Genomic DNA, 22,782 nt, shown 5'->3' with positions numbered 1-22,782 from the left:
CTTATCTCTCCAGCCTCCCCTGTGTTTTGCCTGGTGACATTAGAGCCTTCAGTAGTGGCTCCAAGTTGGGCCGATAATCAGAATCACCTGGGAAGCAATTTTTTAAAATATAGATGAATCATAACCTAGACTTCCTGAATCAGAAGTTCTGGAAGGAGGCCTTAGGAATCTGCCTTTAATTTACTCTGCAGATGTTTCCTGGCAGCCAGCCCAGTGTGGTACCTAAACTGACATTTATATCACTCCAGTCTGGAGCATGTGCTGGGCACACTCAGGTAGATAAGAGGGAAGGCCTCATCTCTGCTCATTTTCCCACTCTCTCCTCTTCATCCTTTTTCAGTCTTCGGGTACCAGCCTGGATGAACAAGTGTCCCAGGACCAGGACCAGAACCAAACACCTCCAACTCTGCAGCCTTCCCCAGGCAGGCCGGGTGGAGATGGCTGCCTCCCTGGGGAAGACGGTGGGCTTCCCAGGCGTCTGTCTCAGCGCACCTATAATTGCTCAATGGACACAAGCTTCCCCCTGGTTATTTTCCAATTTGTAGACGTTCTAGTTCCATCATGCACTTAATTCACCACAAGCCATCAACAAGTTACTTAAAAATGAAAATCCTGCAGCACTCCAAACGGGAAGACAATGAGACAAGGAGTCTGCCAAAGTGAAAAGAACAAAGGGCTAGAATTTGACAGAAACTAGCCTTTCACGCCAGCTTTGCCCATTTCCAGGGCTTTAGTCTTACAGGAGTCTCTTCAGCTTTCCTGGCTTCAGTTATTTTCACCCAAGTAATAAAAAGTGTTGGGCCAGATAATATCTAAATTCCCTTCTGGTTCAAGTACTCTGTAATATAACACAGTCCAAGGGAGCTCTGTATACATTCCTCCAGTGATTAAGACTTTTGCATTTTCCATCACTTAAGAGCTTTATAACTGTCATCAAGTTATTTAATCTCTTTGAGACTTAGTTTACTCCTTAATAAAAATGGAGTAATAACATTATCAAGCAAATAGTTGAGTAAGGATTAAATAATACCGGCATCCAGAACACCTACGGCCATGTCTGGCCCATGGTGAGCACTGGGTACCGGTTACATGACGTCATCATCACCATCATCATCATCCTCACCATCACCACACGATCTCCAGTGTTCCCAAGGTCCTGATTAACACTGGCCACTGTATCACCCTGTCAAGGTAGCAAAGTGACCTCAAGAACCTGGTTAACAAAGAATCAGTTACCTTGGATTCAGAAAACAGGGGCGTACACATTCTGTAAAAGCCCAGGGCCCACTCCCTCCCCTGCTCTCCCAGCTGGAGAGGGTCACTCGAGTACCATGAAGTGGCAGCCAGTCGGCGACAATGACCTGCATTCATCCTGGGAGCCACGTGGCCTGCATTGGAGGGTGTTTTGTACATTGTTTTAATGAATGGGGTCCTTCAGCGGAAGGGAGTCTCAGGTCCCCGCTGGCTCTCTCTGTGTGGCCCCTCCTGGAGCAAGAACACTCCCCGGGGGGCTCTCCTTGAGACCCCAGGGCTTGCAGGGAGGCAGCCTCCTACTCCAGGCTTGCTGCTCTCATGCAACCTCATCTTCCTTCTCTGTCCCTGAGCATCTCAAAGCCAAGCTGTTTGTAAACTGTCCCCACCCAATGGCGCTGTTACCTGGGCTCCACTCATTAACATGCAGGCAGTAAAGTAGGCAGGAGCGCCGATCTGTCATATTAAGGAGGCTCTAATGCTGTGGCGAGGAACATTAAAAGATTTTATTCTAAGATATTCCCTCCAACCTCCCACCTACTGCAGACAAAGTCTCTTGGGACAAGCCTCTGCTCCGGCACTCTCATTTGCAGATTTCTGATAAATGTCCCCATCAGTGTCATGGACCCTGGTGCCGCTCCACTGGGCCTTTCTCTTGGGGGTCTCGGGGGTTGGCTGTTGAGATGGCTTTGGGCCTTGAGCAGCCCTCATGGTAAGACAATCATCTTCATCCTTTCCCTCCTCTCACTTCCAGTGAAAGCTGTGTCTCAGTGAGGGATGGAGATTCCACCTCTGCCACAGAAAGCCTCACTCCTTGAACTAATCACAGCTTTTCTCTGCCCTTCTCGGCACAATCTGATATCATTATCACCATCATCATCAAAAGAAGCCCCTTTACAGACTGCATTGTACACACAGAATTGCCTAGACATGGTCAACTCTGCCTCTTAGGAGCTAGCGAGCACATTTACACAGGGCCATGGAGTACGGGTGAGGACAAGCCCAGGATGAGATTAAATCACGGACCGAAAGCTAAATGAACCTCAGGCATTAATATTGAATACATTTCTGAGCGTGAGTGCCATGTGAAGTGGAAGGTTGGGAGGTGGGCACGACCGCAGGGTCAGGGGGACCAGAATGACTGATGTAAGGGGTCAAGGGCAGGCATGTCCTCTAAGGGGAGCATTAAAGAGCCATCTCCATAAGTGAAAGGAAGGCGTCTGCGTTCCCCTTTGTCCTCTTTGTTTCATTAACATCCTGTTGGGGTGAGTGAAAACCAAGTGGGAAAATGGCCAAGTCTCAAGGTTTGCGGGATACGCTGTCACTGAATTCAGGCTGGTGGGGACTTCATTTGGATATCAAGGGCCAGGCCAGGGAACCTTCCAGGGCTCACTGTGAGGAAAGAGTCGCGCTCCAGGTGGGCAGGAGGAAGATGAGAGCATGAACCAATTTTTCTCGGAGGGGACAGGGCGCCTTTGCCATTGAAACCTTCCAGAAGAGGCAGCGCTCATGTGGGCTCCATGGGAGACAAGGCACGACTCTGAGACGAGAGCGGGGCAGCCCAAAGGGGGGCGCCCGCACCCGCCACCCCCTCCAACACCTGCATGCTTGGGGGGCACACACTGGCCTCCCGGGGCTCCTGTCTCTGGCTCCATCTGGGCTGGAGATGAGTTGGAGGAGAACCCACTTCCCTCCTCCCCGGCTCCCGGAGCTGCTAGTTCATAGTTGCATTAACTTTCATTTGGCTAACAGCATGGGGGATTGTCAGATATTGGCTCTGACCAGATTTAATCTGCAGGCTATGCTCTGCCCTCTTTCCACTTGCCTTTTATTCAAGACGCTGATGAAGAGGTTGATGGGACGGGTGGACCCACGTCCCGTCTGGGATGAAGAGCTCCAGCCCTCCATCTGTGCCCACCTCGCGCGTCCACTTCAATCAAGGACGGGGGCCCTCGCGACTCCCTCTGCTCTGAAACAAATTAAATCTCACTGACACACCCTGCCTGCCCCGAGTTCTCCATTATGCTTCGCTTTCGGTTTGCTTTCGCGATGACAAAACTGCTTTGACACGTGCGCAGATTCTCAGGGCCCCCGCTCTCTGCAGTCCCCGCCCCCGCCTGGCCGCTGTCCAGTGTGATTTTTTTTTTTTTTTCCAGTGTGATTTTTGTCACGACAAAGACATCGCCATCCTTCTCGGGCATCCCAGCATCTAGAGCTCTTCAGCGATGTGTCAGCAACCTTCAGCCGCAAGTGTGGATCTGACACGGCTGGCTGTGTCCGCGGCACGAGGACACCTCCGCTTATTTCCTGGAGGGACCGAGGAAGGAGTCCTACACCTTCTTTCTTCACCTTCCTTCCAGCCAGCACTGCCGTCCTGTTGAAAAAAGTCATTTTTCCCCAGTCTCCACAAGGTTCCTGGAAGAATGTGGCCTGGGTCCTTTCAGTATCATTTTAATCTGTACTTGCAATTGAGCAAATCTTCAGATACGTTCCCCCAAGCTGTGCGGAAACAGATCTCAGGATTACGCTGGTGCCTTTGGGGAAAGCTGCTCACCTTCCTCCACCCTAATAGCTTCATTAGACACACAACAGATGTACCCCTCCTCTGCTGGGTTCCTAGACTTAAGCCTTCCCACCTCGTTAGGGCAGCTGGAAAGAGGGGGGACAATTCCAGGCAGGTCACCATCAAGATGGTGACAACAATAAGCATGCTGATGACTATAAATTCTGCAGTTTCAAGCTCCTGTTAGAGCTTTATTTTAGAGTTGCTTTATTGGAATTAATCATTGCAACCATATTGATTATATTCATCACTTGAGGTCCATTAAGGACCTCTAATAGCTTTCAGCTATTAGAACTTCCTTAAAGTTCTATTCATTCATGGGTTCATTCATTCATTCATCAAATACCTATTGAGTACTTGTCATGTGTCCTTTGGCCTAGGGTTCCCTGGATTGAAGTTCCGAGGGAACGGGCTGGAGTCAACCAGGCTGGAAGGGAAGTGAGACCACATGCTTCCTGGATGTGGGTACCCACACACTCTTCTCACTTCTTGTCCCCTCATAGTCACCATATCTTCTCTTTCCTGGTTACTTTTTCTGTGCAAATTCCCTTTGATCCACCCAGCACATCAGGCATAAAAAGTAGGGATGTGCCGTCTAAGGAGAATTGCCACTTCCCTCCCCAAGCGGCACTGACCTCTTTCATCTGACTCCTGGCACTCTTCATGTGCCCTTCCCACAACCTGTGGTGACAGCTGCTAGGTGGTGCCTCTCCAAACCTCAGATCCTGAGCTGGGTGCTTTAGACATGCAGATCAAGTCAGGAAGCCTAACCAGAACTGCCAAGAATTCCGAACCGGAACGAAGGAACCCAGAGCCCTCCAACTGGGGCTCAAACACCCCCTGTGAGGACAAGAACCTGGAGCATAGACTCGAGTTGCATTTCTTCCCCTGAAATGATGGTAAAGCCCCTGAAACTGCAAAATGAAGTCACATCTCAGGCAGTAGCCTCCAGGCTCTGCAACTGGCCAGCCACCCTTGTCCCCCAGAAGGGAAGATCCGGTTGACATGACATGCTACCACGTTGGGAGCTGCAAGACCTGGGCTGTAGTTCTGATTTGGTCCTCAGGTACTGGGTCACCCAGCCCAAACCATCTAACCTCTCTGGGCCTCAGCTTCCTCGTTAATAAAATGCTATTCTGCTTTAGTTATGATATTTATATATTGTCAGAAAAGGATCTATAGGCTATGCCTATAAAATCTACAGGCTAGACTAGACGTTCAGTAAGGTGACTTTCCACTCTGAAGTCCTACAGATTAATTGATTCATTTATTTAATGTACCTTGAAAATGTGTTTTATGTCACTCACAATCATAAGAGCTCACAAAATATGTCCCAGCAATCATAACAGGAAGGACATCACTTAGATAATAAGATTAAATGACTACAGAAAATCAAACACTTGGATATCCTACTAATATGTGTAATAATAATAATTGTTATCATTAATGTTACAGTTATGATGCATCAGGCAATACACTAAATGTTCCATGTGGGTTTTGCAATTTATCTGGACAAAACAACCATATAAGGTAGATATCATTGTGCATACATTGCTCAACCAAGGTTTATGGTGTGATTTGGATGTGGCAGAGCTTGTACTAGGTACTTGGTATCATGTCTCCAGGCGTAGAGGGGTTGACTTCCCAACCACAAAGCTAGCAAATGGCAGAAAGAATCTCGTCGGCCAGGCTCCACAGCCCAAGCTCCTAAGTGCTAACCATCCTACCTTCCTCAGCTTTGTTTGGTGATCTCCATACTGTCAGCCAAAGCCGGTGTTTTCTGAGTCAATAGCTTACTCACTCCCATGGTCCTTTGCCCACTCAGCATCTCACACATGGGAGCTAACCTTCCCCACCGCCGTCCTCTACCTATGAAATACCCACTTTGTATTCTCCCTGTTTCACTGGTTCTCATTTTCAATTGCCACCTGCACACTGCTATTTTCTTCTGGTCTTCCACGCTTTGCTCTTTCCTTCACCTCTCCTATAACTCTGTAAAATAGCTGTGAATCGGCTAAACTGAAGGACTCTCCCATGGTCTGATTCTAGAGGCACAGACTGTGAACTCCTCTGAAAAGAGTAGCCACACATTATAGAACCCAGAGCAGCAGCAGAGCTAGGGAATTCCAGAACGACGTTCAAGGAAGCTGGGAGTGTGGGTGTCTTGGCATGTTTCGAAACTGGATGGCCTCTTTCTATCCTGAAACCACATTTGATTGGACAGTGCAGTGAAAAGGGAAAGAATGAATAGCAACTGAGTTGACTTAAACACGCACACAGTACATACAAACACCTTTTCAAGATAAAGATCTCTGGGTCAGGTAATCACATATCACGTAAGAGGTGATACGGCAGATGATGGAGAGATGGGTCTCTAGGGACTGGGACACGTGGCTCTTCAAGTTACCTAAAGAAATCTGGAAATGTCATTTCATAATGCACGGCATCACCCTAGTGAGTTCTTCAAAATAACGACTTGCTCTTTCAGGCCAATGTGATGTCAGTGTCGTCTTTGAGCCTAGTCTAGATGGTGACTCTTCGAAGCTGTGTGGGTCAGGAGTCATGATCCTAGAACCGAAGTGAACCAGCCCTCACTTCCCATGAGGCTGTGAAATGCTGTTTGACAAAACGTGGCATCAGATTCCACCAATGAGTGATATTCCTGCAACTAATATATTTGTAAATCAACTACCTGTCAATTTCTTTCTTTTAAATGGCGCCAGGTTCTTCAAGAGTTAACTCAGACATCCCAACTGCAGCTTAGCTCCCCCAAACTCCAATAGAGCCCATGATTTCATAAGAGGTGTTAAATATGAATCGTTCATTAAAACACATATTATTGGATGTTTAACTACCGTGTAATTGATTTTCTATCCAGTGCCTAGTGGTTAACCCTCAATAAATGCTTTTTGTAATCAACTTAAAGTATAATACCTACCATGCTTGATATCTTTCTCTTTTGATTTAATAAGAAACCAATTCTCTATTACTGAAATCATACTTGATCATAAAAAAAAAATGGTCAAGTTTTTAAGAACGGCATAAGAAAGACTCTCTGGCATGAACCTGTCCCCCGTTATAGAAGGATTTCAGTGCAACTGAGAGCTCGGGGGGACCTGGATACAGTTCGGATCATTGTGATGTTAGCTAAGGTCCAGGTCTCTCAAAGGCTACGCTCACAGCTAGCAGAAACCCGGGTTTACAGTCCAGTGTCTGACAGATAGCACAGCTCTTCCCCAGGGTTGTGAGGTCCAGAAAGCTAGGAAGCATTTTTGGCTTCCCCAAAGAACAACGAAAACAATTAAGTATTAACATGCATGTAAAAGACCCGTGGGATTCAATTTTCCTTCTTCAGAACTTTGCCCAATGCTGTTTCCCTCTTTCTTCAAAGCACTCCTAGAAATCCTACCTCCTGGGGGTGCCTGTCTTTTCAGGATGGAAGGAAAAGATAACTGACCCCATTCATGGTGTAACCAAACTGCGGAAATGTTTTGTTCAACTCCAGGGAGGCAGAGGCCTGGGGGCAGGACAGCAACTCAGAAGTGACAGTACGGGATGTGAGGGAGGAGACACTGCTAGCTGGTCCTCACAAACCCTAACGTGTTCACAGAATCCCCAGCCCTTCCAGCCTCCAAAACCCACTCGCATAGACACACATTCCGTAAACATCGCAGAGCTGAGTGAATAATGAATGAACTAATACATATAAAGCTCTCAGCAAAGGCACAGAGCAAGTGCCGAAAATATTAGCTATTACTGGTATTCTCCATTAATATTTATTATTCTACAGCAAGATTTGTAATTCACTTAATTTCCTTACTACTATTGAGAGGAATATAATACCTTGATTAATTGATTGTTTGATTCATATCTTTCCTTAGATAAATGCCTAGATATGAATTTGCTGGCTCTGCAGGTATGATTTTTGGTGAGCTTCAGACATATAACTCAGTCTCTCTGGAAGTACTGTATGGAAGCAGTGTATGAGCTTACTGGGTACCGTGGATTAGATATCTTTGTAAGGTGGTAAGTCTTCTGTCAGAAGAAGCTAGCAAGAAGAAACAGAATGACTCTTTTTTAAAAAAATCGAAGTATAGTTGATTTACAATATTGTGTTAATTTCTGTTGTAAGCAAAGTAATTCAGTTTTACATATATATATATATATATATATATATATATAAAGAATGTGTGTGTGTGTATATATATATACACACACACACATCCTTTTTCATATTCTTTTCCATTGTGGTTTATCACAGGATATTGAATATAGTTCCCTGTGCTATACAGTAGGACCTGTTGTTTATCCATCCTATATATAATAGTTTGCGTCTGCTAATCCCAAACTCCCAATCCAACCCACCCCTGCCCTCCCCCTTGGCAACCACAAGTCTGTTCTCTATGTCTGTGAGTCTGTTTCTGTTTCATAGATAAGTTCATTTGTGTCCTATTTTAGATTCCACATATAAGTCATATCATATGGTATTGGTCTTTCTCTTTCTGACTTACTTCACTTAGTATGATAATCTCTAGGTCCGTCCATGTTGCTGCAAATGGCATTATTTCATTCCAGAATGACTCTTAATTGGATCTGCTATAAAGGGAGTTTAGTGATTTGTAGGCAGTTGGACTCCCACGTCCCTTCTAGTTCTTAAATTTTAAGATTCTGATTCTTCTGGAACACTGAAATGGTGATGTACATGCATCTTCACATGTAGGGTGACATAAGGGTATAGTTCAGACTCAAACCCTAACAGGCTGCTAAGCGTTCTCCCTGGATACACTCACCCTTGGAGCTCAAAGGCTGAATGTGTCCTCATTCAGCCTGTGACAAAAGAGAGAGATTGCCCGGGCAGCGTGCTGTTGTTAGACAAATAGGAATCCTCTTCTCAAAGGGCATTCTCTTCTGCATAGTGAGTGGGAAGCTCACAGTATTTAGGACACATCTCTAAAATAAAATTCAGTGGCCACCAAATGACTCAGTGTAGGAGCCTTCTTTCTGCAAGAGAGGAGGGCTGCTAAGAATGGCAGGAACCACCCACAGATGGTCTGGGTACCAGTTGCATCAACAGATGCATACACAACACAGTCCTTTTCCCTGAAGCATCCAGCCAAGCTCACATCGAGTTCTCCACTGTGTACATTCAAACCAAAATAAATAATCCAAGAAAATCTGCACAAGTATGTGTGTCTGGGGTCCAAGATAATTCAGGCAATAGGCCCAAGAGGAATTTAAGATATTTGGCTACTTTTTTCTTCTTCCTTTTGGTTTGTTATTTATGGAAACCTAAGCATTAGATCACTTTCCAGCTTTAAAATATACAAAGATACTCAATGCCCTAACACCAAGGCTAATGGCTGGTGGTTAAGAGCCTTCAGGATCTGACCCTGCACACTTAACTAATTTCACGTCTCATAAATGCTCCAGCTCAACCAGACTAGTTTCCTTATTACGGCCAACTTTGTCCATCATTCATTCTTATTTCTACCTTCAGGTCTCTACTCAGGCTTGGTGCATTAAAAAGAAGCTCACACTTTCCTCCTCCATGTAGGAATATACATCCTTCTCTAAGGTCAAGCTGGTAATGGATGCCTTTGCCTGGTGCTGATCTGGGCTGGTCCCTCTCCTCTCCCATCTCACATTGCACAGTTGAGGGTAGGAGTGGGGAACCATCTATCTGCATACTTATCTTAGGAATTCCGGGAAGCTAGGACTGGTTACATTTGCACAGAGCACCTAAACGCCTTGGTAGAAAAGTGATGAAGCAGATCTGGGCTGAATGACCTCTTGGGGAACAAAGCTCGACCTTCACAAATAAAGGGGAGTTTCCAAGACCAGCTCAGTTTAGAAAGAGGATTCCTGTCCCATGAGAGCAGAGAAGTTACTCAGAGATAGGAAACACTTCTAAGCTAGGTGTCCTGTTCAGAAAAACCAGTTACTAGATAGCAGAGAAAAGTATTCCCAAGTTTAATACAATATGTCATCATTTGAATCACCTTTGGCAACACCCTAGAATCATGTTCCCAGATACTTGGGTTTGGGATGGGTGTGGACGGAAGTGTTTACTATATCGTCCCTATTCTGAACATCTTGAACACCCTTAGTTCAGTAAAAGAGTGATTTCTTCCCTATGGGCTTGGTCTGGAAGAGCTCTGTGCACAGAGACATTCAGTTGAGCACTGAAGGAAGGGTAAGTTTTAAATAAATGGAAAAATCGGGAGTTCCTCACTTTGAGAAAAGCTGGTATCTTCTCTTGGACAGATCATCTTTTAGATGTACACACAGATAGATTCACTCTTGGTTTTAGTAAGAAACATAGGCATGATCATGGACTTAGGTCTTCAGAACCCCCCAAAGAAGGAGGTCAGCTCCCTATATAGTTTGATTCTGAAAACTTGTCAGAAGAAGAATCGAGAATTCTGGTGACCAACAGAATGTTGAGGGCACATTCTGAATCTGGTTCACAGGGAGATATGACCTCTGGCTGGGCATAACCTCCAGGAGCCTAAGTGTCCTTATCTGTGACAACAGGGCTAAGATCTTGTAGGGTTGTGGTGAAGACTAAAAGCATTTAACAAAGGGTAGCTATAGCATCCAGTTGTTAAAGTGATGCTGCAGTTAGAAGAGTGGTCAGAGCAGAAGCTACAAGTTTAGCAGTTACTTGTCCACACAGAAGATGGAGGGACTCTGTGGTGCCATGAGAATAGCTGAGCTCCGTGCGAGAGAGGAAGGAGATGAACAATGAAAATACCAGAGATAGATAGATAGATAGAATGATAGATAGTTAGACCAACAGAGAGATAGATAATAGACAGATAGATAATAGATAGATAGATAGGTAGATCGACAGATAGATAGATCGACAGATGGATGGATGGATAGATAGATACACAGATACATAGATAGATAGACAGACCAACAGATAGACCGATAGATAGACCGATAGATAGATAGATAGATAGATAGGTGATAGATAGACAGATAAACAGATAGATCTGATGACTCATCTTAAAGGTTAGGAAAGAAACAAATGAGTAGTTAAGGAGAAATTAGGAGAGCCGAACCAGTAAAGGGACTTAGAAGCCAAGAAAGAATCTTCAGGAAGGAGTTGAAGTATGGTTAAATGCAGCAGAGTTTCAAAGCAAGCAGACTAAGGAAAAGCCAGTGGGTTGAGTGATTATGCAAATGGGGGAGGAGGAGCAATGTGGTAAACTTCCTTGAGAATCTTCTCACTAGTGTGGTAGGTGCCAAAGATCAGTGATGGACAGGGAGCCCCAGCTAGGCAGGTCTGTGGGGAAGCCTGGGAAGATGTATTATTTAAAGACTCCATGGGTGATTTTGGTGATAGATTTGAGAATCACTGCCTTAGACCATGTTTAAAGTAAGTTGGCTATAAAAGGTTGAAAAATATATAGGAGATAGAGAAGCACTGAGGGTTTAAAAACAAATGGAGTTTTGTTTATTTGATTATGACCTAAATGTGTTGACAATACATGACCTGTAGAAAAGGAGATCAAAGATGCAAATGCGGGTCAGGTAACCAGGGATGGTATGATTGTGTATTAGTTTCCTATTGGTGCTATAACAAAGGACCACAAATTCAGTAGCTGAAAACAACACCAATTTATTGTCTTACAGTTCTGGAGGTCAGAAGTCGAAGATGGGTTGGCAGGGCCGGGTTCCTTCTGGAAGCTCTGGGGGAGAATCTATTTCCTTGACTTTTCCAGCTTCTAGAGGCTGCCTGCATCCTTTGCTCCTGATCCTGCATCACTCCTACCTCTACTTCTGTTGTCACATCCCCTCCTCTGACTCTGTCCCTCTTGCCTCTCTATATAATGACTCTTGTGATTACATTGGGTCCAACCACATAATCCAGGATAATCTCCCCATTTTAAAATCCTTTACCAAATCTCATCTGTAGAGTCGCTTTTGATATGAAAGGTAACATATTCACAGCCTTCAGGATTAGGCATGGACATCTTTGGGAGCCATCATCTATTTGCCATAAGAGGTAAATAAAGCACACGTTCTGAGAATAGCCATGGGAGAGAAGAATCACATGTACCTTTTGCTTTAAGACAAGATGGAAGTAACAGAAAAAGCCTAATAATCCAGAGACCTGAGGTTAAAAAGAGAGGCACGTGCATCAACAGAAACACTTTGAGCATTTGATAATGGACACTCATACTTTTGGATTTTCTCTCTAATTAGAACACAAGCTTCAGAGGAGCAGAAACCATGTCTTACAATTTCCAATTTATTGCCCATAGCATCTGGCTCACTGCAGAACACACAGTAAATGCTCAATAACGCCTTACTGACCAGCATGAGTGTTGGCACAAGGAGGAAGTTATGAAGTGTCTGCTACTGGTGGATGGGTGTCTTCTACTTAGGAGTGGCTCAGAGAGTAGTGGACGATCCTGAACAAGAAGATTTTGTTGTGTCAGGGGACTAGGATTTGAGGTCAAGTTCTCAGGGAGGAACACATCCTACCTCTTCCTCATCATGGAAGGGCTGACAGCATCTGAGGTGTGAAGGCAGCTGTCCCCATCATTAGGTTGGCATATGAGACATTGGAAACAAAGCAACCAGAAGGCAAACCAAACCTCTGAGTGATGGAAGGAACTGCAAAGGGACTGGTCCCATCAATCCCGCAGCGAGACAGAATCAGCTGAACGCTTGCCGGCCATCCTTTCTACTCCACTGAAATCTACAGCAGTGAACTCACCTTGAGGAAAGAAGCCATTGACAAAAGGAAAGAGGAAAGAAGAACTGAAACTATGCTTTAAGAAAAGGCCAGTCGTGGGCCTGAGGCTCAAAATGAGCTTGGATCAGTATGTACGCATTTATCCTATATATATTTGTCCTGGAAAAGGTTGGAAAAAGATAGGGGCTAGAGAAACAATGAGGGTTTAAGAACAAATAGAGTTTTGTTTATTTGTTTATAACTTGAACAAATTGATAGTTCAAAGAGAAGAGCCTTAGAAAAGAGCAAAGATGCAAATGTGAATTAAATACACACACACACACACACACACTTCAGAGAGAGAGCGAGAAATAGTCACAAATCCACTAAGTATGATAAGACAAAAAGTCTGATTGCTGACAGAAAATAATCAAATTGGTCACCAATGTTTCACAAAAGAGTAATTCTTACACTTTCAAACCACAGGCTCGCAGGAAAGGATTTTTGTGATTTCTGCCTCTCAGAGGTCTCTCAAACAGCTTTTGTGACATCCTGTTTTCATATAAATTCAGCAGTGACTTCTCCCTGGTGTTATTACTTGTTTGGGTTTTTCTCTGCCTGCCACAGGCTTATTTATGTTATCCTGATTTAGATCTTTTCTTTCCCCCTTTCTTTCTTTGCTGAGGCTGGGTTTCACAGCACAATCTGCTGAATGGTGTACGACAAGATGCAGGTCTGTCAGGCGTATACGTGTGTGTGTGCGCGTGCGCGCGCGTGTGTGTGTGTGTGTGTGTGTGTGTGTGTGTGCAGAGTCTAAATTCTCACCAGGGGCTGTGACTATCTCTTGTATCTTAAGTCATTCCTCAAAGTTTCCAAATGAGGGGGACAGAGGTGTTGAGGTCATCCCCATAGGTACTGGAGGATGGAGACAGCCATTGCCTGCCCTCGAGTGAGGATGAGAGAGGAATTCAGGAAGTTCATATCAGGTCTCTCGAAAAAAAAGTCTGCCTCAGATTTGACATTTTATTTTACGGCCACATTAGAATTCAGACATATTTTGTGCTATTATAGCTGATTGATTATTTATCACTTCAATGGAGAACATACTGATTTACCTAATATTCATTGCTTATAATGTAAAGATCTGCAAATTTCAAATTGTCTGGGGGCTCAGAACTGCTTCTTTCTGCCTTGCCTTTCTTGTGGTCTCCTATCTATCTCCCACCCCCATCCCCAAGTGCCCCTCCAGCCCTTTATACAATAGTCTCCCCTTATCCTGGGGGATGCATTCCAAGACCCCCAGTGGATGCCTGGGACTTCAGATAGTACCAAACCCTATATAGACTATGTTTTTTCCCATACATATATACCTATGATACATTTTAATTTATAAATTAGGCACAGTAAGAGATGAACAACAGCTAATAATAAAATAGAATAATTACAGCAGTATACTGCATTAAAAGTTATGTGAATGTTGTGGCTCTCTCTCAAATATCCTGTACAAATTTAATGCCTTTTCTATCTTAAATAAGCACTTATCATGCACTGTGGTCCTAACTTTTGCAGTTCGAGGTGTGACAGTAAAACTAGCATGAATTTCTTTTCCTTCTTCATAATTTCATGGACAGAAGATTCATTCTTACCACAGATCTTAGTAATCTCAGCATTCGAGTTTTTCCTTCCTTATTACGTCGAGAACTTTTACCTTTCCATTTAAAGGAAGTACTTTACAGCTTTTCTTTGGTGTATCGGATTGCCAGCATCATGCCTCTGGCACTTTGGGGCCTTTATTAAGTAAAATAAAGGTTACTTGAATGCCAGCACTATAATACCTTGACAGTCCATCTGATAACCGAGACGGCTACCAAGCGGCTAACTGATGTGCTGGACAAAGGGATGATTCACATTCAGGGTGAGACAGAGCACGACAGCATGAGATCTCATCACGTTACTCAGAACGGCATGCAATTTAAAACGTATGAATTGTTTATTTCTGGAATTTTCCATTTAATATCTTCAGACTGCAGTTGACCGTGGTAATTGAAACCAAAGAAAGTGAAACCGTGGATAAGGGGGGAACCACTATACAGGCCGGGTAGAGTGGATGGTCCAGAAAGGATGGTCCTTGCCTGCCCGTGAAGGAGGGGAGACAGTCTTCACAACTCAGCTCCAACCTCATAAGACAGCTTGATTCACAACATTACATTTCAGCCTAGGAAGGGCCCTTAAAGGCCACGTAGTTCAATCTCCTGGGCGGTTCATTTGAACAGTCATATTGAGAGCCTACGCTGGTGGGCTGCATCCCTGTAGGTGGACGGCCTGGCTCACCCCTGAACCACTCTATCAGAATGTCCCTTCCCATAAAAGGCAAAAACGGGTCCCCGGGTGCACTGTCATCCTGTAAGCGACCCATGTAACGGATGCAAAAAAGAAGGGTAAACTGAGGCACACTACATAGGAACCAGCCCTGTCTTTTGCTTCCCCCTCATCGGCACATGTAAACATGCTTGATATGACTATGGTGTATGTGCCTTAACTCAGCTGAAGCTGAGAGGTGGGCAGGCGCAGGGGACTGACCCGCTCACTATGCTGGCCTTGCTCTGATGACCTTAGAACCCAGTGAGCCGTGTCTGTCCAAGGGGGCATTGCTTCAGGCACATGGCATTTCACTGTGGTCTTCCCGCTGAAGTTGGCTTGAAGCATGAATTAGGGGAAGGGACCAGCGGGGTAAGGAGGTAACGGAGGAGATGGAACAGTGGAAAGCGCGTTGCTTTAACACCTAAAGAAAGCATTTCTTAAGCAAAAGCAATCGCTTTGAAAGCAATTGACAGAAAGCTGGCTTAATCCTTGTTCTGGAGATACTTACAGCTGCCTGTGGTTTTTAATTAATGCACTGCGCTCCCTAACAAGGGGAGAGGTCTGGAGAGCATTAACAGAGTTATTTACCCAAGCCGAGGAAAGCACTTTGGAGGAAATGCCCGGGCTGCCGGGGGCGGGGGTGCTGGATCTGCCTCTGCCCTCCCTTCCCTGTGTGTCAAGGCCCCAGGGTGGTCCTATGTGGCGCCCGGAAGGAAGGAAGGCTGTCCTGCCGTTTGGGTAGGCCAGGGAAACCTCCCTGCCTCCATCTCACTTCACACAGTCCATGCCTTCTCTACGTAATGCATTCACTCATTCCACAGGTATTTATTGAGTAGCTGCTACACCCAGAGCAGACACAGTGTCTAAACGAGGAACTATATTTGTATCAAAGGCTTGAGCTAGGTGCTGAGGCTTTAATAGGTATTAAAACAAACATGATACTCATCCTCAGAAAACCTAGGTCTTGAGATGCAGTCAGGGCTGATATTCTGGATGGCCACACTGGGTTTTTAGCTGGTGTCCCTTGGGATTGTGTCTGTTCCGGTTGATTGGTGCCACTGATACCCCAGTTCTTAAATAGTCTGAATATTATCCTGTGATCATGAATTGAATGATCACACAAGTAAATGCAAGATGTAAAAAGTTCTATAAAGAAGGGGACACGCAACTATGGGTCCATGTTGCCCCAAGAGACACGTGCCAAGCCCGCACGCCCACCCCATGCTGTGCTCTGCGCTGCCCTCTGTTGATGGTTCCCACTGATGCTCACCCGCTCGCAAGTCCTGCGTCCTGCCCCCACCCCTGCCCCACCCTGCTTCCCAGACTCCGGTCCGCCTCTCTGCTTCAGTGGCTCACCTGTCTTGCTCATTTGCCCATTTGTTCGTGAGTTCATTCATTCATTCATTCACTCACTCGGCCAATGAGCAGTCGGCAGAGGCTGGGCATTGAGCTGTGCTCTGGGCACACGATGCCTCCTGGACGTTTCCGGGCACGGGGCCCGGCTCTCCTCCTCACTGTCCAGTGGCAGGATCTTTCTCTTTTGGTTAGTGAATCCCATGTTAGAGTCATTCCATCTGACAAAGTCTCTCCACGTCTGAAACTCCCCTTCTCCTCATATCTCCATCAGCCCATTTCCACATGTCTAAGCATTTTAATGGCATATAGTTCCAGGAGGGAATCTCCAAATGAGAGAAAATTAGTGACTGTGCTTATTGGGCTAAAGAAAACCACTGGAGGGGAAGTTTTCTTTAAGAATACCCATAAGAAGCAGCAGCCCAAGGAGATGTGACTGCAATAAAAATGATGATTTTTGTTAGGGGTGATGGTGGGGGTGGATTATCAACCACATTCTCTCCTCCCTGGAATGCGTCACAGTCATTAATTTGTTTAATTTATTTTTTGCCTCTTCCCTGGTGAAGCAGTCCAATTCACTGTCGGCCCACCCATCAGAACAAATTACACCTTGGAAATATCCAAATGCTTCAATTTTCCATTAAATATAATAAGAAATCACAATGCACTCTTTTGGCCTGATGACTTCTCGCCAAGGATCTACAAGTACTTTTTACAATTGCTGCCAGGCAACTCTAGTTGTCATCCTTGGTGACACAGAGGCAGGAAAACAGGCCCACGACCACCAGGCCCCATATTAATTTGTACTCATGTGGGTGCCTCTTGGGCGGTGTGCTTAATCTACTTCAAGTGTATATCGTCTGATTCTGCAATGCAATTGCCAAGTCTTCACAGCAGGGGCCACCTTTTCCGCTTCTCTGGTGTCTCCCCACTGTGCCTCCATTAACCCCATCCTGGCCCAGCCAATGGCTGCTGCTGACTGATGAAGTCACAGAGCTAAGCCCCAGGAAGACAGAGCTGGCCAGTGTTTCATGGAAACTGGCCTCCCACCTTCCAGCCTCTGGGACTGATCTCAAGGCTCAGATGCTCATCTCTCTCCTTCTTCTGACTCTCCTGCTTCTTGCTTATCATCAGCCACTGCTCAGATTGTGGAGACTTCTCACTACTGCAAATCAATCTATCCTAAGGAACATCGCTCATTAATGATTACGTTTCATTTTCAGAATGTTATCTTCCTTGCGCAGATTGGAAACTGAAATGTCCAGGGGTTACACATATGGTATATATGGCTCTCTCAAGTCAGAGATTAATTGTCAAGTGTTAATTTTGAATTTTTCTATTGCAGATGCTTGTCAAATGTTGCCAGGGGAAGGTGCGAGCTCAAACTTATCTCACCTGATGTTCAGCGTACCCGAGAACAGAGCCTCTAGCACTGCCAGTTCAGCACTTTCTGAGTCTGAGGAAGAGCACAGGCTGCAAAGAAAGGCTGGACCGTAGCAATCTGGTGAGTTCTTGGAAGAGAGAAGTTTCTAAGGAGCAGGAGGCAGGTTGGCCCTGTTGTAGGGTTGAGTCAGGGTTGAATTCTGCCTGGACAAGAGCAAGATCTGAGGCTAGGCCTTGACCTCTTCCTGCACAGGTAGCTGGGGGTAACCTGGAGGACCAGGTTATCTGGGTATCACAAGACCTGGGTTTGCTGCCAGCTTTACTACTCACTAGCAAATCAGTCTCAAGGAACTTTTGTTTCCTCCCCTGTAAAATGGGCAGGCTGCCATCTACCTTGAGGGCTGCCATGTGACTCAATAAGATTGTTCAATTGTGTGCTGCTTCACTGTTTACAAAGCACAATGGAGAACAGGGGTCCTCTACTGTCTCTTAATCCTCACAGCTCCTTATAACCTTAAGTGGATTGAAGTTTTAGTTTTGTTGGACAATCTCAAAGGATTGTTGGAAGAGGTAAAGGAGATAATGTATGTAGAGCACAGTGCCTGGCACTGAAATGTTAACTCACCCCTTCTAGTAGTTGCAGTTTAGGATTTTTGAGAAAAAAAAAAAAATAAGAGGATATCTGGGAGTGTGAATATGTAAGAATAATTGTGTGATCATGACCATTCATCAAGCACAAAGACAGAATGGTGGAACGTGGGATGTCCCCAGAGGAGCCCATATCTTAAGTGAAGTTTACGTGGGCTGGTGTTCCACGGAACTATCCGCCTTCTGACATTGTACAAGCATCTGTAAGAAGCTCTTCCATTTTAGCCCACCTCCCATCCTCTGGCTGAGGGGGCCTCTCCCCAACCGGCCACAATAAGTGATGATGTATAACAGGGACCCACATTCAAGACCCCTGAGACTGACTAGCACTTTTTCAGCCCCATCCTTCCTCTTCCATTTTATCTATAGATACGTTTAACCTCTCTCACTACATTTGATGGTATGGAATCACCTTCACTTGTGAATTCTCCTACAATACCTAGCACAGTATTTTTCACACATAGCTTTTTTTGCCCAATCATGTTCAAGTGTGCACACGAATGCAAAATACTCATACAAAACCTCCCTAGCAAAAGGTGTTTAAGGTGATTTGAGGCATTATTCCTACAAACGAGAGCATTTCTCTTATCTCTTTTACCTTCTCTGTCTCTGGCACCCCTTCCTTCTCCTCTGTTTGCCCCTTGTGATGGTTAATTTTATGTGTCAACTACATTGGTTCACAGGGAGCCCAGATATTTGGTCAAACAGTATTCTGGGTATGCCCATGAGGGTGTTGCTGGATGAGCTTAACATTTAAATCAGTAGACTGAGGAAAGCAGACTGCCCTCCCTAATGTGGGTGGGCCCCGTCCAATCAGTTGAAGGCTGACTAAAGCAAAAAGGCTGACCCTCCCATAAGTAAGAGCGAACTCCTCCTGTCTGACTGCTTGAATGAAAGATCCATCTTTTTCTTGCCTTTGGACTTGAACTAAAACATTGGCTCTTCCTAGGTTTCATCCTGCTGGCTTTTGGACTAGAACTTACTACATCAGTGGCTCTGCTGGTTCCCTGTCTTATAGGCAGCAGACTGTGGGACTTCCCAGCCTCCATAACCACATGAGTTTATTTCTTTTACGTAATCTCTTTCTCTTTCTATATACATCTTACTGGTTCCGTTTTTTTTGTTTGTTTTGTTTTGTTTTGTTTTGTTTCTGGAAAATTCTGACTAATACGCCCCTAATGTTGGTTTTTACTGGGTCTTTGTCTTAGCCTTTTTTCTCCCTGCTCCACAAGCTATACTTAGATAACCTCACCCACTCCCATTGTTTCAACCACCACCTTTATGTGGAAATAGCCCAAATTGTTCTCTTTAGTCCAGATCCCTCCCTCCAAACTTCAAGCTCCAATATCATATATTCAACTGCCAACTTGATACCCCTCCCCAGACATCAAGTTCACTCACATTCAGTGAGTCCAAAGGAGATGACAGCACTTGCTACACAAACCTGCCTCCCCTCCACTGGTCCCTGCGTCAAAGGACGCCCCACCTTTCACTCTGTTAGCCAATCTTGGGGCCATGCATCTGACACTCCCTAAATCCAACTGGTGCTCAAGGACGGTAGACTTGACCTCTTGATTCCCCTCATATCTAACTCCCCCACCTCTTATGCACATTAGCACTGTTTTAGCTCATTCTTAATCATGTCTTCGAATGTTTATTGTACATGCTTATTTAGGCCTGTCTTTCTAGGCCTCGTTCTGTTCTCCTTCTGGACAGGAATCCTGATCGATCCATTTTTTAAAACTCCGCAGTTCCCAGCCAAGTACTTGGCAAATATCAGATACTTAATAAATGGCTGTTGTCTGAATGAATGATTGAATGAATGAATGAATGATTTCCCTTGGAAGTCTGCTGGGAGTAGGGAAGAAGGCAGAGTACCTGATAAGACCTTGACATGACTCAGGAGACATGAAAGGAGAAAAAGAAGTTAATTTATTTGCCAGAGATAAATAAAAGGCAAATCCTCCATGAATAAATGTGAAATGAGGAAAACAGAAACAAGCAGTCATCTTAAGAGCAGGGCAGCTAATACCCTAACTACCCCCTGTGGGGCAGGACAAGCTCTGCTGTAACAGGTTTTGTTTGTCTGCTTGTTTTTGTTTTTATTTTGCCATTTTCAGAAATGGAGCCTAGGACACTGAGACAAACCCAGTCTTTCTAAAGAGGCCCTGGGGTACGTTTAGGGCTCTCTCAGCACACACTGCCTGAGATATTAAGGTTTTGATTCAAAGGACCAGCACCGAGCAAAACTCCTGGAGCTCAGTTAATCAAACTCATCAAGATGGATTTGATTCGAATTGTGGTTCCAGGCAGCTGCGAACGGTCCAGAGACCAGACTGCTGAGTTGGCTCCTGGATCGAGATGATTCAGCCCGGGATACCCAGAAAAATGCACATGGAAAGCAGACAATTAAGCTAAAAATTCAGACAACATAGACCCTACTTGTGAATAACTCGAAAGGCACCTTCCCTTTCATCTTCTCATCAATGTATTTTCCTCAACTATTTGGAAAAATCTAGGTAAATAAAAAATAGGCTTTTATAGCCTGAATTACTAATAGGACTGACAAATAATGGAGAAGAGAGGAAGAGCTGTAGGAGAGATCTAGTCTTCCAACACTTAGTTTTCTGAAATGAAAGAACTGCTAGTTTTCTCCCTTTACCATCCTTCACGACACACACACACACACACACACACACACACACACACACACACACACACACACACACACACACACCATCCTTGAGAGTTTGGAAGCACTGCTGCTTGCAAATGGGCCCATTAAAAGCAGATAAATCAATGGGAAACACATAAAAAAATCTCATTTATCATAAGACGTGTTGGACAGAGTTTTGAGTTTTACATACATTTATTCTAGAAATCTGTTTATCTGTGCAACATTTCTGAACAGAATACTTTGTGATGAGCCATTCTCTCTCCTCAAATCTATACTGAAAGCAATTAAATGCACACCCCGAAGACAAAACCTGATGAACACAGCACCCACCCTATTGATCTGTCACTTCATCACTGTCTGCCCTCCCTCCTGGATAACGTCTTCTCCATAGGTTCTAAAGCAGACCCCTCCTGCTCTTATGAAACGTGTTTCTCGTGTCTTTAAGCAAGGCAACCCCTTCCCCCAACTGTTCCCCAAAGACCACAGATGACGCGATGCTGGCAAGGTGTCTGAAAGTGGTGGGAAGAGCTATCCCTGGAGTGAATGACCTTAGTCCTGTCGGCATGTGACTCCAATGAGAGATTTACACGAGCACCAGCTCCTGGTCTGAACTCGTTCATGATGGGAGAGCTGTGGGCATGAGGGTTTGAATGAGGTGAGAAGTAGGAAGAATGAGGAATGCATTCAACTGCGTCTATGCTACAAAGTTCCCTCCGTGCCTCATGCATTTTTGTGATCTCAGTCCCTACGAGGCAGTGGGCAACTGTGGGGTTCAAGGGAGAGCAAAACCTCACCTTGGCAAAGAGCTTGGCACAGCAGTTTCCTAAAAAATATTCAATGGACACAATTACTGAATGGCTAAATCTGCACATATAAAACAATTGGTCTCAGCCCAGCTGATAGACTATTCCAGGCACGTTCATGGTTTGGAGTGAAAGCGACATAATCTCTTTGGTGATGAAGAGCATTACTGATGACCATCAGCGTGCTCAGATTAACGTCCTATGTCTGCAAACACGACACCGGGCTGCATGTATGCAGCACCCCCTACTTCCGAGTAGACAGACAGCCCTCAAACACTCAGTGAACGGAATCGTCCAGTTTGATAGACTCTGTTAGGAGTCTACCTAGTCCGCACCTTATTTCATGTTGGGTAGGCCCTCCTAGAAAGCCCCTCCCTGCAGGAAGAGAAGTATGGACATAAGATCAGGGATTTTCTAAGAAGCACTGGGATAGTTTCACCTCAGCATTTCTACGCCAATGCCTGGGGGATACACCCAGCAACTTTACCCCTGAGGGCATGCCAACAGCTTGCGTTACAACCTCCTGCAAATAAGGATTTATTAAAACAGAATCAAGTGACAGCCTTGGAACTAAGGCAGCACAGACGAAGACCCTGAGGTTCTGTGGAGATTGTTGACTTTTATCAAGGTCAACACTGAGATTTATTGACCCAAAAGGTAAATATTGATGGAGGCTCAGGAAGTCAATATTTGCCCCAAGGAAAAATACATCTTCTCGGTGACCCCCAAACTGAATCAGTAGACTCGGTTCCAAAATGAATTAGCTGTGACACAGATTAAGATATCATTTCGTTAGACTGTCTAGGGCATTGGAAAGCAATATTAATACTGAGCACCTCATGTTCACAGTACTTTCCAAACATTCATTACAGAGGACCACCCTCTGCCAGATGCCTCAGACTGTTGCTCTCCCAACTCAACAGATGGGTCATTAGCGCCAAGAAAAGGTTAAAGAGCTTTACCTAGGGCACAGAAAAAGCAGCACAAGAATGAGAAGGTGGATTGGAGATAAGGGTGGGAGGGATGCTCTGGGGAGACCAGCAAAGAGCTACAG

At 45.0% G+C, this 22,782-nt stretch overlaps 1 protein-coding gene across 4 annotated transcripts in view; it reads right to left on the bottom strand.

The window, feature by feature from the left end:
- The window catches only part of KIRREL3 (kirre like nephrin family adhesion molecule 3), a 555,536-nt gene that overhangs the window by 493,998 nt on the left and 38,756 nt on the right, over positions 1–22,782 (bottom strand). The gene's annotated exons all lie outside the window — the stretch shown is intronic.

Source organism: Balaenoptera physalus, assembly GCF_965194825.1.
Source record: "Balaenoptera physalus genome assembly, chromosome: 10".
In the NCBI taxonomy this organism is placed as follows: domain Eukaryota; kingdom Metazoa; phylum Chordata; class Mammalia; order Artiodactyla; family Balaenopteridae; genus Balaenoptera; species Balaenoptera physalus.
The sequence above is the reverse complement of the archived record's forward strand: the minus strand, read 5'-3'. Positions and strand labels throughout refer to the sequence as shown.